Source organism: Camelus bactrianus, chromosome X (assembly GCF_048773025.1).
Source record: "Camelus bactrianus isolate YW-2024 breed Bactrian camel chromosome X, ASM4877302v1, whole genome shotgun sequence".
Lineage (NCBI taxonomy): Eukaryota > Metazoa > Chordata > Mammalia > Artiodactyla > Camelidae > Camelus > Camelus bactrianus.
The window spans coordinates 7638826-7654056 of NC_133575.1; the positions used below are offsets into that span (position 1 = coordinate 7638826).

Here is a 15231-nt window from a genome sequence, read left to right on the forward strand (position 1 = left end):
TGGTAAGTAGACTTCAGCAATGAAATACTTTGGAAATTTACAATTACTGATACTCTTGGGATGACTTCAACATGGGTTTCTTTCCCATCAGCAGAATGTTTCCTTGAGAGTGACAGGAAGAGGAAATGGCTACAGATCTTCATCTCCATCATTCAACAATGCTGCTATTTTTGCACATTTATAGGATTATAAGAATAGGATTTTGTTGTTGACTAGGGTTTTTGGCCTCTTGAAATGTGTCTTCAGGACATGTGGATTTCTAAAGGACATGTTTCTGATCCAAGAGGAAACACAAAACCAGTCTGGGTAAAACCATCATCTTTCAAGCAAATTTTCACTTTGTATTTGTTCAAGTATTTCACAGAGAATTTGTCACCAGGCAAAGCGCTTACAAATGAGTTTTGAGCCAACATATGTTAGAACAGTTGTCGGCAATCACTGAATATTTTAGTAGCATTCGTTCAGATTTACTGAGTAATGTTTTATGTGCAAAGCTTCAGGCTGATCTCGTCTCAGAAAGATTCTTTAAAGGTATAAAGCAGTCTATTGTCAACTGAATGGACAGGGTGAGGGAAAAAGCATGTCCACCTTCAACCCTGGCAGGTCACAGTTTCAACCTGCTCTCAACCCTCTTCATGGATTATATGAACAAAGAGATCTTAAGTCCCGCCTTAGTCCATGGACCTCTGAGGGAAGTCAAAAGAATTCTGAGTGATTTGGAGTAAAAGCAGTATTAACCAACAAATTCAAAAGCTTGTTAGTGGGCACCTTCTCCCCCAGAGGCAGTGTGCTTTGTATGAGTCGTCCTTCAGAGTGACAGTTTCATAGTTCCATGTTTATCAAATATTGGGCCATTGCTCCCTAGGGATGTAGCAGGGATGATACTAGCCAGCGTGTATCAAACACTCTCTGAAGAACACTGCACGTACATCTTCTAATTTACTCTTAGCAAATGACCCTCGTAATCAGGTGGTAAAAGAAACCAAGGTCAAAGAGTTAAGTGTTAAGAACAGGCAGTCCAGCGAGAAAGTTGCACGGCCAGAAATTCTAATTCAGGTCTGCAGGGCTCACAAGTTTGTTCTGCTAACTTCTATGCCATTCTGCACATCCTGACAGGACGTTAGCAGCTACTGATGGTGGCTGTGGAAAACCGAGGCTGGTAATACAAACCAGGTTCTTCTTTTCTGTATCTTTCCTTAGCTGGGATGAGAAGCAACACATATGTATTCATTTTGTTTTGGTTTATTTATAGGGGCATAATTTGCATCATGTGCATATCTTAGTGTGTGTGCGTGTGTGTGTGTGTGTGTGTGTGTGTGTGTGTATGAAAGAGAGAGGGAGGGAGGGAGGCAGTGAATACTCAAATACTGAAAAAGTTTGAAGACCACTCATCTAGTCTTTTCAACTAATTACATGAAATTAACTTGAACTGTAATTGATATCCCTTCTCACATCCTTCTATTTGCGACTATAGAACACTATATTCTTTTTCTTAAACACGACATTGTAGTTGTTACATTTACTTCATGCAATGGCCTCAAATTCCTCCATCCCATTCTTCTTGTCTCCCCAGTCATGAGGCAGTGGGTGTGCTTTTTCCCACCCCCAATTGCTTCCCTTTGGTCCACACTCATTTCCTCCCTTCCATTTTCATAAAGTCAATATTTGGAACCCAGAGAGCTTAAAAAACAAACAGATGTTAAATGGAAAGAAATCATTATGACCTAACAGTCCCACCTGTGTTCTGTCTGGTCTCTCGGAGTTCCCAATGAGTCCTTGTCTTAACTCTCTGGAAAATACCAGGAACTTTCATAATCCTCAAATTATCATCTTCCGATCTCCTTATGTGGGAATTCCATGGAAGAGTCCTCCCTCCATTGCAATCCTAGGATCTGAGTAACAGCCATATTTTATGGAATACCATGAGAGTACTCATCCAGCTGGCCTATTTGGTATCAGTCTACAAGTTACAGGACCCAGTATGTACAGACACGTGTTCTCAAGCCTTTTCAATCAGTGGGGTAAGTAGAGCCGTTTTAATGTTCATTATTCCTTTCGTCTCAAATCTGGGCTCATAACTGATGGGTTTTATTTTTCCCATAGGTCGAGCCTTTGTTCCATGGCTCTCATCTTCCTGAGCATTCCCCTGGGCTTCAAACCCTTACTTGCCAGAAGAGTTAGATAAAACTGACCACCAAGAGGCCCTCGAATACAGCCAGTCCTTTGGAATTTAAGTGACATCCCTTGCTTCCCTGAAGCTTATCTGTGCTGGACTGGAGCACAGCCTGGAGGACAAAGAGATTACCTAGCATATGACAGCTAACTATGCAGGGAAGGAAATAGCAAACCCGTGCAGGGCAAACTGAACTAGGCAAACCCACAAAGCCAAGTCTGTGAGCAAAAGCCAGCAGGTCAGCTGCCCCATATTCAGTAAATGAAAATAAGAGGTTTCTTTTGCCCTAGAGTGCCTATGTAGACCTACGATTCACACCAACCCTAAAAACAACACATTCTATTGCAGGCCAGGGTACTTGAGTCATAATGTCATCCTTGAAAAAGGTCAGGAAAGTAGAAAATATGACCTTTCTAATTTTTTGTGTACCTAAAGTGCCAGCTATCTATTAAACAAATGTAAAGAGTGATCGTTTCAAGGAAATGCTAGAAGAGTCTTTCAAAATAGTCCGTTGATTCCAGGGATTTACGTCATAAAGAAACAGACCATCTTAAGTAACACATGGGCAATAAAAGCAAGCAGATGTTTGCATTCTAACCAGGGCACTAATAGAGGTGCTATGGCACTGTATCAAAGTAAAGTTTGCCATCTTCAGAATTGCTCACTGGAGTTTTAAATACAGCTGCGTAACTTTGAGTCAACAATGGGTAAGCTTTCCTTGACCACACCAAGTTAGCACTGCCGGCTGCAGGTAAGAATTAATAATTCACTGGGAACATGCTGCTTCAAACTCATTTCCTGCAATGGGCCCTGAAATGTCTGATTGACTGTAAGATCCGAACTGGCCAGAAAAACAATTCCTCGGGTTGCTGAATTATAAACATAAGTTATCATGAGCACAACACAGTAAAAATAAACAAGCAAGTCCAAACCCACAAGAGACTGGATTTGGAATTTCATGTGTAGGCTCAAAGCCTGGCAGGTCCTGAGTCAAGCACTGGGCACTTGGGTAAAGCTTGAGAGTGGAAATGGATTCAGATAGGACTACCTCTCCCTCCCGCTCCCCTTCAGAAATTCAAAGCATCCAATAAGTATGAAGCCAGGTACTTCTGGCTCAATAAATGACTCCTGGGAGTATGGAAGGCATTTGGAGGATTAACTCTTTAGGCCACCCAGCTATCATTCCCTGCTCAAGAATAATCGTTTATTAAATCAGGAACAGCCAGCCTCCTCTGGAGCACCTCCCAGCCTAGAAGCCAGGATTCCCGCTACACATTTAAAAAGCAAATTGCGTTCACACTACTGTTGCAGAATAGGACTAGTTACAAAGACTACACAAGCCCTGCCATCTTCCAGGGTCAGTTTCACGGGGATGAAACACACCAGGACACTATTACACAGCCAGTCTCTTCTTCTGTGGACACACAGAGCCCCCTTCGCCCAAGTCGTGCTGTCTTCCATCACTTGCCCATGTTCATTTCTGTGCTGTCTAATCCTCTTTCTCAGCAAGATGCCTTGAGAACAATGTCTTCCCAGCCCCACCAACTCAAGCACAATGACCATTTTTGTCTCATTTCATATTGCTTGATTTTTTTAATGTTACCACCTCATTTCTTACTTTATTCTGTAGTTGCCTTTGGCTGGGGTGGGGGAGGAGAGCAAATTTTTATTGCTTTGGGACCTCCCTTCCTCTACCATCTCTCTCCTACTCTTTTCTTTACTTTTATCTCTTTTCCTTTTCCTTTTTTTTTTTTTTAACCCTTGACCTCTTTGGACTTCCACTTGTCTTCTAAATCATTATACTTGGTCTTAAAAAATTGTAACATTCTTTTTCTTATATGTTTCATCTGACTGTGAAAAAATCAACCTAGTCAACAATGACTACAGCTTACGATTCTCAATATAGAGGAAATTCAAAGGGACATATACATTTGTATATATGTAATATACATAAAAACATACATAGACACATATAGTATTGCTTTGTCATCCATTGTGACTCTAATAAAGCAAGAACTGGGTGTACTAACAGTAATATGTGCAAATTTTCTACAGGAACAATCTAAGCCTTGAAAAGGTCTTGGAAGCAGCAATAAAAATTAATTTTATGATAAAAATAAATATACTTTGGCATATAACAGTATACATGCTTCACTGGAATCACCAGTGTTATACATTGAAATCTAAAGTTAACTCTGAAACTCCTGGTCAACAGCAATAAATTTTATACCCCACACACGCATACATCGTTATTTCCCCCACAGAAGGCAGGTCGTTTAAAAATAAGCTTTTGTATAATCTAAAACTCATATATTGACTCATGCTACCAAAATACAGCCTGGAGTAAGCAGAGAAACAAATAAATCAAATGGACAAGTATATATAAAATAGGCAGTTTCAGAGATAACAGGGGACAGATTTTATTAACTAATTTATGACCTACAATCTGTTGGCGGAGACCTTCCTCCTCCCCAATTTCAGACTTTCTGAGCAGGATAAACAGACCAGAAGGCCCAATGGTGTAAAAAGCTTACATCTTTATCTTTGCAAGAGCATTATTTGGGGGCCTGGAAACAGAAGTTCTCACCATTCTTTATTCACTGTAATGTTTGATGTGCTTTCTCTTTGCTGTGACCTTCACTCTGGATCATTCTACCAGGTTCCTTCATTATCTCTGAACTATTGGCAAATGATTTACTGGCAGGTAACTGCATTCACAGGCAAAGTGAAGTCTCTCTGGTTTGACACTGTCTAGCTCTGGCTTCCTGCTAGTGCATTGTAACTCCTAAAACACACAGACTTGGAGCAACTACTATTGCACATGCTAATTGAAAATTTCTATGGAATGCTCCTGCTATGAACTCAGCACAACTAAAGCCAAGTGGGTCTTTATGAAGTGAAATGGCAGCCCCTCTGGGAGATACAATTCGGATCGAGAATTGCCTTTTAAACTGCTCTGATACCTTGAAATGCATTTGCATCAAAATGGACCACGGAGAGAAAAAATTCTGAAGGCAGGGAAGGTGGTGGAAAAGAGGAAGCTCTTAAAAGCATGCCTAAGACTTCCATTTCAGATAACAGCCCCCCCCACCCCTCCACTTCCTCCTCCACTCCTCCCACACACCCTAATCCCTATCTGGTAAAATCGTAAATAGCCAGATGGAGAAGCAAGCAGAACCTGGATACCTGGAAGGCCGCACAAATATTTTACATTCTGCTACCCAAACAAGTGAAATGACCAAATGAAATGCCTCCCATTTTCTCCCACTCGTTTTTCTATAAGAAAAGAAGTGTTTCTTGCATGGAAAACTAACTGAATGGGGTCCTGATGGGAAACATAATCTTTCTGCTAATTCAGTGAGAGATAAGTGGTTCTAAAATAAAGAGACCATACTGTGTGTCAAGAAGAGAGGGGAAGAAGCGGAACCAGGCAACAGAGGGAGACTTTTGGTAGTGACTAGGATCTTGCAACGCCAGAACACCTGCAGAGAGGGAAGCTAATACCTGGATTCCACAGGGCTTAACCCCCTCTGCCCCTTCACCTGACCATTCTGAGGTTTTCCTAAGCCTATGGCTGCAGCTGTCACTGTCTAATGGCTCCCTTTAATGAGGGAATTTTTGGAAGCCAGAAAGGAATTCGCTGAGGTCACTCAAGGGCAGTAGAATTACACATGTCGTATAAAATGCTGTCGCTAAATTGATGCTAGAAAAACAGAATGGTAAAGCCTTCACCCAAACCCTACAGGGAGTGTGAAGTTAATCGGGTGTGCTCATCTGTTAGTGCAAACTCTCTGGTTACATTTTCCTAAATCCTATAGTCCTCTTACAAGTGATAAGGGATCTCAGCTGAGAAAAGCAATGTAGCTTATTCCTATATGGGATCCCTTAATCCAGGCTGAGAGAGAGGAGGAGAGGGGTTTAGAATGAAATAGAAGGAATTCACCAGACAACTGAAGTTAACAGCTGCCCTGTACATTATCAACAGAGAGAAATTCCACTTACAGAAACTTACAGAGTGTTGAGATCTTAGCTGTCAAAACTCTCACACACGACCCCACCCCCTAGGAGGTTACTGAAAATAGCTGCTCTTCCTCTTGGTTTCCTTACTGGTGAACTTTGGAGTAATAGAAATAACTCATGTATGTAGGATCTCCAACCACTAATGTGAGGTGGATGCTTACGGCCTCATTTTTAAAGATGGGAGAACTGAGGTTCAGAGAAACTTCAGATCACAGAGCCAGTAAATGGATGAGCTAGGACTTGAACCCACACCAAGACTTTCAGCCCCAAAGCTTATGCATTTTCCGCTCCATCAGGCTACAAATCATTCCTCTCCCTATCCTCAAACCAAGTCAACTTTCATTGTTCCCTACAACATTAATGACACCACTATTGCTCTAGTTAGGTGAACCAAATTCCTGGGACTCTGACTTGACACTTTCTGGTCCCTCATCATTGCCTGTGTACCATTCATTACCCTCTCCTGTCTATTTCACCTCTGAAATATAAATGAAATCCATCCACTTCTCTTCTTCTCTACCTCCACGCTATTAGTACAAGTAGACATCATCTTTCTCTGGACCCCTCTCCTAGGCTCACCCACCTTGACTCTGATGTCCCACCAGTCTATTCCTTAAGTTGCTGCCAATGTGGTCTTTCCAAAAGATAAATGCCATCCTTTGTTGAAAACTCCCTAATAGTCAGGTCATCTCCTGCCCCTCTGAACACTGACTCCTATCTTTTCTTACTAGCTCGAGTTGAAACATCCCTTTCGTGGGGAAGCTTTCTCTGACTTCCCTTGATTATCTAAATCCTCCCAGTACAATCTCCTGGTGACATAACTATGCCTTATAGCTTTGATTCTAGGCAGACTTCTACTCTCATTTGCATGACATGTCATCAGTGCTTGTCTCCTACTCTAGGCTGTTATCTACTTGAGTGCAGGCTCCACTTTAGTCTTAGCATGGAAGGTGATGCCTGGTTCACAGCAGGAATTTGATAAATATTGTTGAATGAATGTTGAACTTTTTTTCCTTTTTTCCTGCCCTCTTTCCATTCCTGTATCCTCATCCCTATCTCACTCTTTGTCCCATCTTCACAGGATCTTGCTCTCTTAGTCTTAATAGACAAGAAATTCATGCCAAAAGCAGTAAACATGGCAACTACACGTGTTGCTCTCTCTAGAGCCATTAATTTCTACCACAACACTCTTGCTGCCTTAAAAGATAATTAAATCACGCTCTGATGCTGAGATTTTAGGCATCACTGTCGGATGGGGGAGATACACTCTACTTCATGAGTTCTCAGGGGACATTCTTTCCAGTTTAACGTGGCTGATGTTGGGATGTATCTTACACTTGTTGCTGCCCAGTCTGCAGTCATGATGTAATTGTCATTACCCACCCATGAACCCTCTTAGTTACAGAAGTTTATATTTTTGTCAACTCTGTTGAGTTCTAGGCATTATTTGAAACAAGCCCCTCCCCCGCCATTTGAAGAGAAGTCACACATTTGGCAAAACCTCTCAAAGAAATGAGAAAGGGGAAGGGTTTCCCCCAGGCCAGAGAGAGATCCTCTCAGGGCTCAGATTGGACTAGAGGAAAGTTGTCTGGACAGACACCTAGGAGGACCAATGGAACCCACCAAGAGTGTTGGCTCTTAATGCATTTGTGGACATGTGTTAGAACAGTTAAAGAATTAGCTCACAGAGAAGTGTAGTTACTTGGTGGATATTCCTGGGTGTATAAAGGGGTAACGGCATTCCCAGGTAGGACTATTTCAGGAAGGAATATGGTTCTGGTTGTTATCTTTCAGTAGAGATTCAGAGACAGTAGAGAAGCTCTTTAAAAAGAAAAGCTGAAAATGAATATATGTATGTACACGTATGACTGAAACATGACGCTGGACACAAGAAATTGACATAACATTGTAAGCTGACTCTACTTCGATGGTAAATAAATTTTAAAAAATAAAATAAAAGCTAAAAGTAAATAAATAAATGAATAGACAAATCGAATTACTTCCCCCCACCCACCAAAAAAATAAACCGTTATTTAATCTACTGGGGAGAAAAATGATACATTTTGGCACAGAGCGTGATGCCACGGTGTGGAAAGGTACACACATGACAACTCCAATTGAAATGTGATTTAGAAAATTTGGAACCTTAAAAAGTTCATCTTGCCTATATTTTCCATTTTATATATGCACAGGAGGAATATATGATTTTTAATAAATATTGGTCTAAATAAGCCTCAAAGAATTCTTTCCATAAAGGTAGCAGAAAATATTTCCATGTTAAGAAAACACTGTGTTACAGCCTAAATGGAAGAATTTCTTTTCTTAGTGTTGTATCTTATAATATATGGTATCTCAAGTGCAATGAAAATAAGTCAAAAATAGAGAATCACTTGATCTATATTTTGATAAAGCCTGGCTATGGGCTGAATTGTGCCCCCCTCCAAGTTCATATGTTGAAGCCCTAACCCCTAATGTGGTAGTATTGGAGATGGGGCCTTTGGGAGGTAATTAGAGTTAGATGAGGTCATGAGGGTGGGGCCACTATAATGGGATTAGTGCCTTTACAAGAAGAGGAAGAAAGAGAGATTTCTCTCTCTCCACCATATGAGGACACAGTGAGAAGATGGCTATCTGCAAGCCAGGCAAGAGAGCTCTCACCAGACACTGAATTTGCAGACACCTTGATCTTGGACTTCCCAACCTCAAGAACTCTGAGAAATAAATGCCTGGTATTTAAGCCACTCAGCCTGTGGCTTGTCAAACCTCTCAACCTGCTTCCCCATCAAACCAACACCATATGGTCCCCACTTGCCTTAGCCAGGAGTGAACTCTTGTCAGGGCACATCAGCCCAAGGGACACATTCTGCCCACATCATAGGAGCAACATCAGATTCAATGTTACTCTCCACTGGGGTGAGACATGGTGGGCAGGGAGTGGGAGAAAGAGAGTGGGATCTGAGGATAACTTTGGGCATAACACCTTAGAAAAGTCCATCCTCAAGATCCCTGGAAAACCGTTGGTACGAACTGAAGCCAGGGAGATGGTCTACTTGTTGTTAATAAAACAAGTGGATTTTATCAATGAATTTGCTAGCCTAGTCTCTCACACCATTGCTGCTGGAAAAGCTTTCAAGCTGTCAAATTAATTAGTATGAAGTATTTTCTCTTTTGTTTATAAAATGTGTTACTTTTGGGAAAATACCTTAAAAGGGGGAAGCTTATGTTTGAGATAACACAGATTGCTACAGAAGGAAGAAGCCTTTAAGACAAGGGTCTCAAACACAAAAACCTACGGGGGACAAACAGGTAACACAAATAAGGAAAGAGGACCTGGTACAAGACATTAGAAAGTATATCATGCTTCATTAAAAGCAAACTTCAAATCAGCAAGTGGGCCAAATTACATGTGGGACTCCAGGGCTTGCCTTCTATTTCTTCAACCACTTAATTGTTTACTTGGAGATACCTAATCCACTCCCATCCATTTCAGATCCAGCTAATACTTATTGATTGGCCTCATGCCCAGCATTGTGCTAGGTGCTTTCAATGCTCATAACTGTCCAGTGAATTGTGTATTTATGTCCCCACTGATAGATGAGGAAATTGAATCCCAGGGAAGTTAAAGATGACTTGGACAAACCCATCATCCACTACTTTGGGAGAAACTTGGGAAACACTGCTATTCCTTTGTTTCTTAACTTTAAGCCAAGTATATCAGTTTGAGTAAATTTGTTATCCATTCTCTAGTAGTTTATATACTGTTTTGTTCCCTCAGGCAATACATGATGAGTGTGTCAGTACAGATCTAAATAACTGCACAATGAGATACTCAGGGGGGAAAATAATTTTTGGTTTAAATAACCATGGCCTCTGTTGCAGAACAATACCTATAAATAATGCAGCATTTCCTGGCTCAAGCTCTTTGACCAAAATTCCAATTCCGTCACGTGTTCAAACTCAAACTGTCAAATTGAGGAGGTTCTGCTTAATTTCATTTCTGTCTCAAGTTTAGACAAGTGAAGAGCAACTCACAAGAGAGTGTAAGCATATGAACACATACATTTAGAGCCATTCTTTATGCAGATCCACCTATTAAATACCAAGCCAATCTGAGAATGCTATATTCCGCAAAGCACTGCTGTCCGTTTTTATTTTCCTTTTAAATAAAAACTAAAATAAAATGAACACTTGGCAATAATATAGAAAATAACTCAATTTATCTGAAAGGTTCACTCATACAAGATTCCCTTCTATGTGATTGCAAGCAATTAATTAAAAAATGGAAACCTACTTTTACATTTCACTAGAAGTCCTAGTCTAGTCATGTCTATCACCTCGCCAGTGAAGCTTTCTTTAAATATAAATATATTTTAAATTGGGTTTGCAAATGCCCTAGATACTTGGAAAATCCTACTGGTACAAGCCAGTTATTAATTCACGGCACCTGATTCTAAGCCCTACATCTACGACCTGAGAAATAACAGCAGATGCTCTTGCCTGCTTCCAAAGAACTGACACTGGAACTTGTACCTTAGTAATTTCCAGTGGTTAAAAGCCAGTATAAAAGCTATTGAGTTACCCAGTACTCTGGAAATCTCTCTTCTTAATGTAGTGCCCAGGGAGTCCCTGATAATCCAAGAAAATGTGGTCTTGAATACTACGTTAGCAAAATGTAAAGAGGCATCATCCAGTTTTCTATCATTTAGAGATGCTTTGCAGGGAGCAAGGTGGTATTTTCACCTCTAAGCACGCCAAGTTCATTGGCATTTACCTGACATGGTCTGACCTGGAAGTCATCCGGTTATTGAAAAAATGTGAACATCTTGACCTGTGTGTTACCTGTGTTGCACTCACCAGTTAGAAAGCTCTGGCTTAAATGACGCTCAGGACAATCAGTGAAAAAGTGAGTGGTCGAATAAGTTTGGAGCAAATCATGCTTCATACACTGCACATCATTCGGGCCATAAGATTTCCCTTTGCAGAAAAGCAATCAGTTGCATGAAGATTTGGTTTAAATTCATCTGTCTCTTATATACCCACTTTTCCTCCAGAGTAGTTAGCAGAGGACTTCAAAAGACACTCAATAAATATTTGCTGAATGAATGTAACAGGAATTAATAACGCAAAATGTTTTTGAAAAGGTAATTGATGTCAAATGGGAGGCAGAGAAAGCCAGAGAAAGTTCACCAGGGATAGGAACGCTGTGTACAAATTTGGTACAGTGTCTAAGGAAAGAATTTACATTTAATAAATAACTTTTGAAACCAGGTTCTTTGACGTCATTGCCTCTGGACTAGGCCACACTGGTGGCAGGAGAATCTCAGTCAAACAGTGATAGCAGTTTGACAAAAGGGAAACATAAATGATAACTCAATGTTTAGAAAGGATCCCAGGAGGAAACATTTTGCCACCAGCCAGCTTTCCAGGAGATCTTTAAGAATAGAACAACATATATTCGTTTTCATATTTTTTTCATTAAAGGTTATTACAAGATAATGAATATAGTTCCCTGTGCTAAAAACGAATATATGTATATGTATGTATGTATGTGTGTATATATATACATATATATACACACACACACATGACTGGGACATCATGCTGTACACCAGAAACTGACACACTGTAACTAACTATACCTCAATAAAATTTTTTTTAATTAAAAAAAAGAATAGAACAACAACATGTGCGCGCACACACACACATACACACAAACACCTCTTTAAATTCTTTATGGAATAAAGAGAGCAAAGTGGATGACATACAGAGAACCTCGATGTCCCCACAACAGGATGAAAGATAATAAAAAATTAGGCAATTCTTTCTTCACATTGAGCCCCAAGGCTCAGGTTAACACAGTGTAACTGAGTTTTGACTTGCTCTATCTATATTCTGGGCCTGGATTGTCAAAGGCAGATTCCTGGCTTTTCCACATCATGATCCTATCTGTACAACATACTGGGGCAAATTGAGGTAACTACACGGTTCAGAGATAACCTTCGGGGGATACATCGAGCCCAGGCAGAGCAGGGTGACCCAGATGCCAAGAGGGATCAATTTCTGGGCATGTCTATAACCGTCTCATCATCACCCAGTGCTCTGTGGCCCATCTGTTAGAAAGCTTTGTCTTAAAGAATGTTCCTCCGAATAATCAGGCAAAAAAGGAGCCGTCAAGGAAGTTTGCAGCAAATCACATTTCATATGCTACACTTTTCCGGGGAGTCACACCACTATTAGCAAATGACCGTATTAAGGCTCTGTTACTCTTTTTTCCCCCAGTATTTTTCAATCCCTTTAAGCAGGACACTTACTAACATTTCACAGACCTCAGGAGGCTGCCGAATGGTTACAATGTCCACACAAATACACAGTACCAGTGACTCGAAAAGAGCTAACGCAACGCTCCAGCATCCGACCTGCCTTTCATTGGAGAATTAGTTTTGCCACTGAAATAACTTTAATCTTCAAAAAGGAATCCTCTTGGAACCCTATTAACGCCGAAGTGTTAAATACAATAATCACGATTACTGCCCCCAAATGAGGTGTGGAGGAGCCAAGGGGAAATGGATTTAGGAGTCAGGGCTCCCAGTCATCGACAGTAATTCATAAGTCACTGGCCAGGAGAACCCTAAACATGAGATTCAGAAAACCCCATGCTTACCCCCAGCCCTGCCCACCCCAGAAGACTTATCTATCTGTCTGGTTATATATTCCCTTGGCTGTTGATGTAATTAGTGTATAATAACTGTGTACATATCAACTCACAGAAAAAACGGCAGACGTGCTAGTTGATTTGGCTTGGGGCCATCTCTTCGACAGGGTGAGATAACCCGGTATAAACATCTGTTATTAACCGTATATTTTAAAATAGTGTTTTTTGTCTCCTGGGTTACTGATTCCCACCGAAAGCAATACAATATCAAGAGTCCTGTTTTTCTGAGTAGCACCTAGGAGATACCCAGCTTTAAAACATGTGCCTTAGTCTTCTCAGTTCTGCTCCTTGTGCTATTAAGAATTTTATTTATTACAACATCTACTGTATTACACACACTGCTTTTCTCCGTCTCATTCTCACTGAGGTGAGCAGGTTTCATTTGAAGCATGTTACTGTGAATAGTTAGGCTTTTTCAGGTTGAGAGCCTTCAATAAAACTGGCCACAGCTTTTGTTTTTATGAATAAGCAGCTGCCAATCCCTGTATTAAACTAATAGCCTCACTAAGGAATGGAAGATGACTTGCAATTTTTTTTAAAAAAGTGGTCATTCTCTCAAATCTGCTTGTTTGCACTGATTACTTTTCTGGAAATTAATTTAAGAAATTAATTTCTTAATATGAGAAATTGCAAATTGGGTCCTGGTGCCAGTTGCCTGCTCCCCCAAACTCTTAGGATTAAGTCACTGTGTGTGATAGAAAACGACATTTCTCTGATAGATGAGCATTCAAATCATTCAAAACAATTGTCCACACTAACTTCAATTAAGAAAACCACCTTGCCATAAAAATAAAAAATTTGAACTCGATTCCAAAATTATTTTTGATGGTTATACTATAAGAAAAAAAACAACAACTTTCTTTTGAGACGTTTTGCCTATGCCCCAGAATCCAGGCAGAATAGTTTTTCCTTCTGTCTCACTTAGTTGCCTCTGATAATTGCCCATTCCCAAGTAGTGCTAAAATTCCCCTGCAAGTCTGTTAAACAACTTCACATTTCTGTGTTTAATTACATTCAGATTTCAATTTTTGCATACATATAGAATATAGCAAAATTTTAACTCGATCGACCGCAATGCTTTTGACATAAAGCCCATATTCATCGTTCTTGCCTTATAAATAAATAGACATACGCTACTTGTCAAAAGGCAACAGCGGGCTTCTTTAAATTGTCTAGAACAAAGAGCCCAGCTCGGCTTCTTTCTTTCCTCAGTGTCTCAGAAGGTGTCCTTTATTACATGTGCAGGATGCAAGGATATTGCTGCCGCATGAATGAAAAACGATACCTTCAGACTGCCTTTTTAATGACAAATTGCACTTCTGCAGAATATCACGCTGCCTGTGGTTTTTAAGAACCCCACTTAGATTTACTATTACTTCCTTGGGGACTCAGCCTTCTCGCAAAGCACCCGAAGGCTCATTTCCACTGTTTCAGAGTGCAACCAAGACGAGAAAGTTTGCTTATCGCGGTGGTTGAGAAACTCCTGGCTAGTAAAAACCCTCTCCGTAATGTCTAAGGTGCTAAAAATCATTGCCTCTGTGGATTCTCGGGGTGCAAAACAGGCAGGAAAAGTTGTCTGGAGGTATCTGTGAAGCATTGTGTTTGTTCAGGAAGGAGCTGCGGGGTGAGAGGCTGAGCGACGCCTCTCCCTTCGCTTCCTGGGTGAGAGCAGTGAGGCGTGCCACTTAGCAGAAGCGAGCAGAGAGAGATCGGTAAGACTCACCGGCTTCCCCATTTTTCCCAGGACGGGGTTGCTGTTCCTTAACTGTGATCTGCAGGAGGCAAACCTGTAGGTCCTCCAAGCGGGCTGCCTCGGATCAGCTGAATGGCTGGGGCGTTCAGGAAGCTTGCTCTGTCCAGCTCGGAATCACTCCCCCTCTCCAGGCTGTGTGCTTACACGCCTCCCAGCCAGCGCAAAAATCCGCCAAACTCAGGTCAGCCTAACAGGTTTCCTTATATAGGTAAACATGAATTGCATTCCTGGTGAAAGAAGTTAACTAGGAATCCCGGTAACCTGGTTAACTCTCCACACGCCAGAGTGGCTCAGAGTCAGTCAGCCTGCCTAGGGTTTGGTTGCAGTACAAAGGGATTTGTGCGAGTTAATTAAAATCATCTTTATCCCGGCAGTCTGTAAAATTGGCCCTTCTAGTGTAACTGTGAGTCAACAGCTAGTATTTTATATCATGAGCCGTGACCAACCTTACATTATCTGAAAGCATTGTCGGGAGAAAAACCAAAGCATGAGATATTATCATTTGTCTTTCATGTTTTTAAAACCAGGGTAACTTGTCTTGAAATGATTTTCCAAGAAGCCAATAGAACATGA

At 40.9% G+C, this 15231-nt stretch overlaps 1 protein-coding gene across 2 annotated transcripts in view; it reads right to left on the minus strand.

The window, feature by feature from the left end:
* The window catches only part of MID1 (midline 1), a 559519-nt gene that overhangs the window by 316569 nt on the left and 227719 nt on the right, over nucleotides 1–15231 (minus strand). The window contains exon 1 of one of the 2 annotated variants that reach the window (XM_045525025.2): nucleotides 14629–14826. The exons of the other annotated variant lie outside the window; for it this stretch is intronic. The gene's annotated coding sequence lies outside the window, so the exon portion shown is untranslated. Of the gene's footprint in view, nucleotides 1–14628; nucleotides 14827–15231 lie in introns of those variants that run through there. 2 annotated transcript variants of the gene reach the window in all.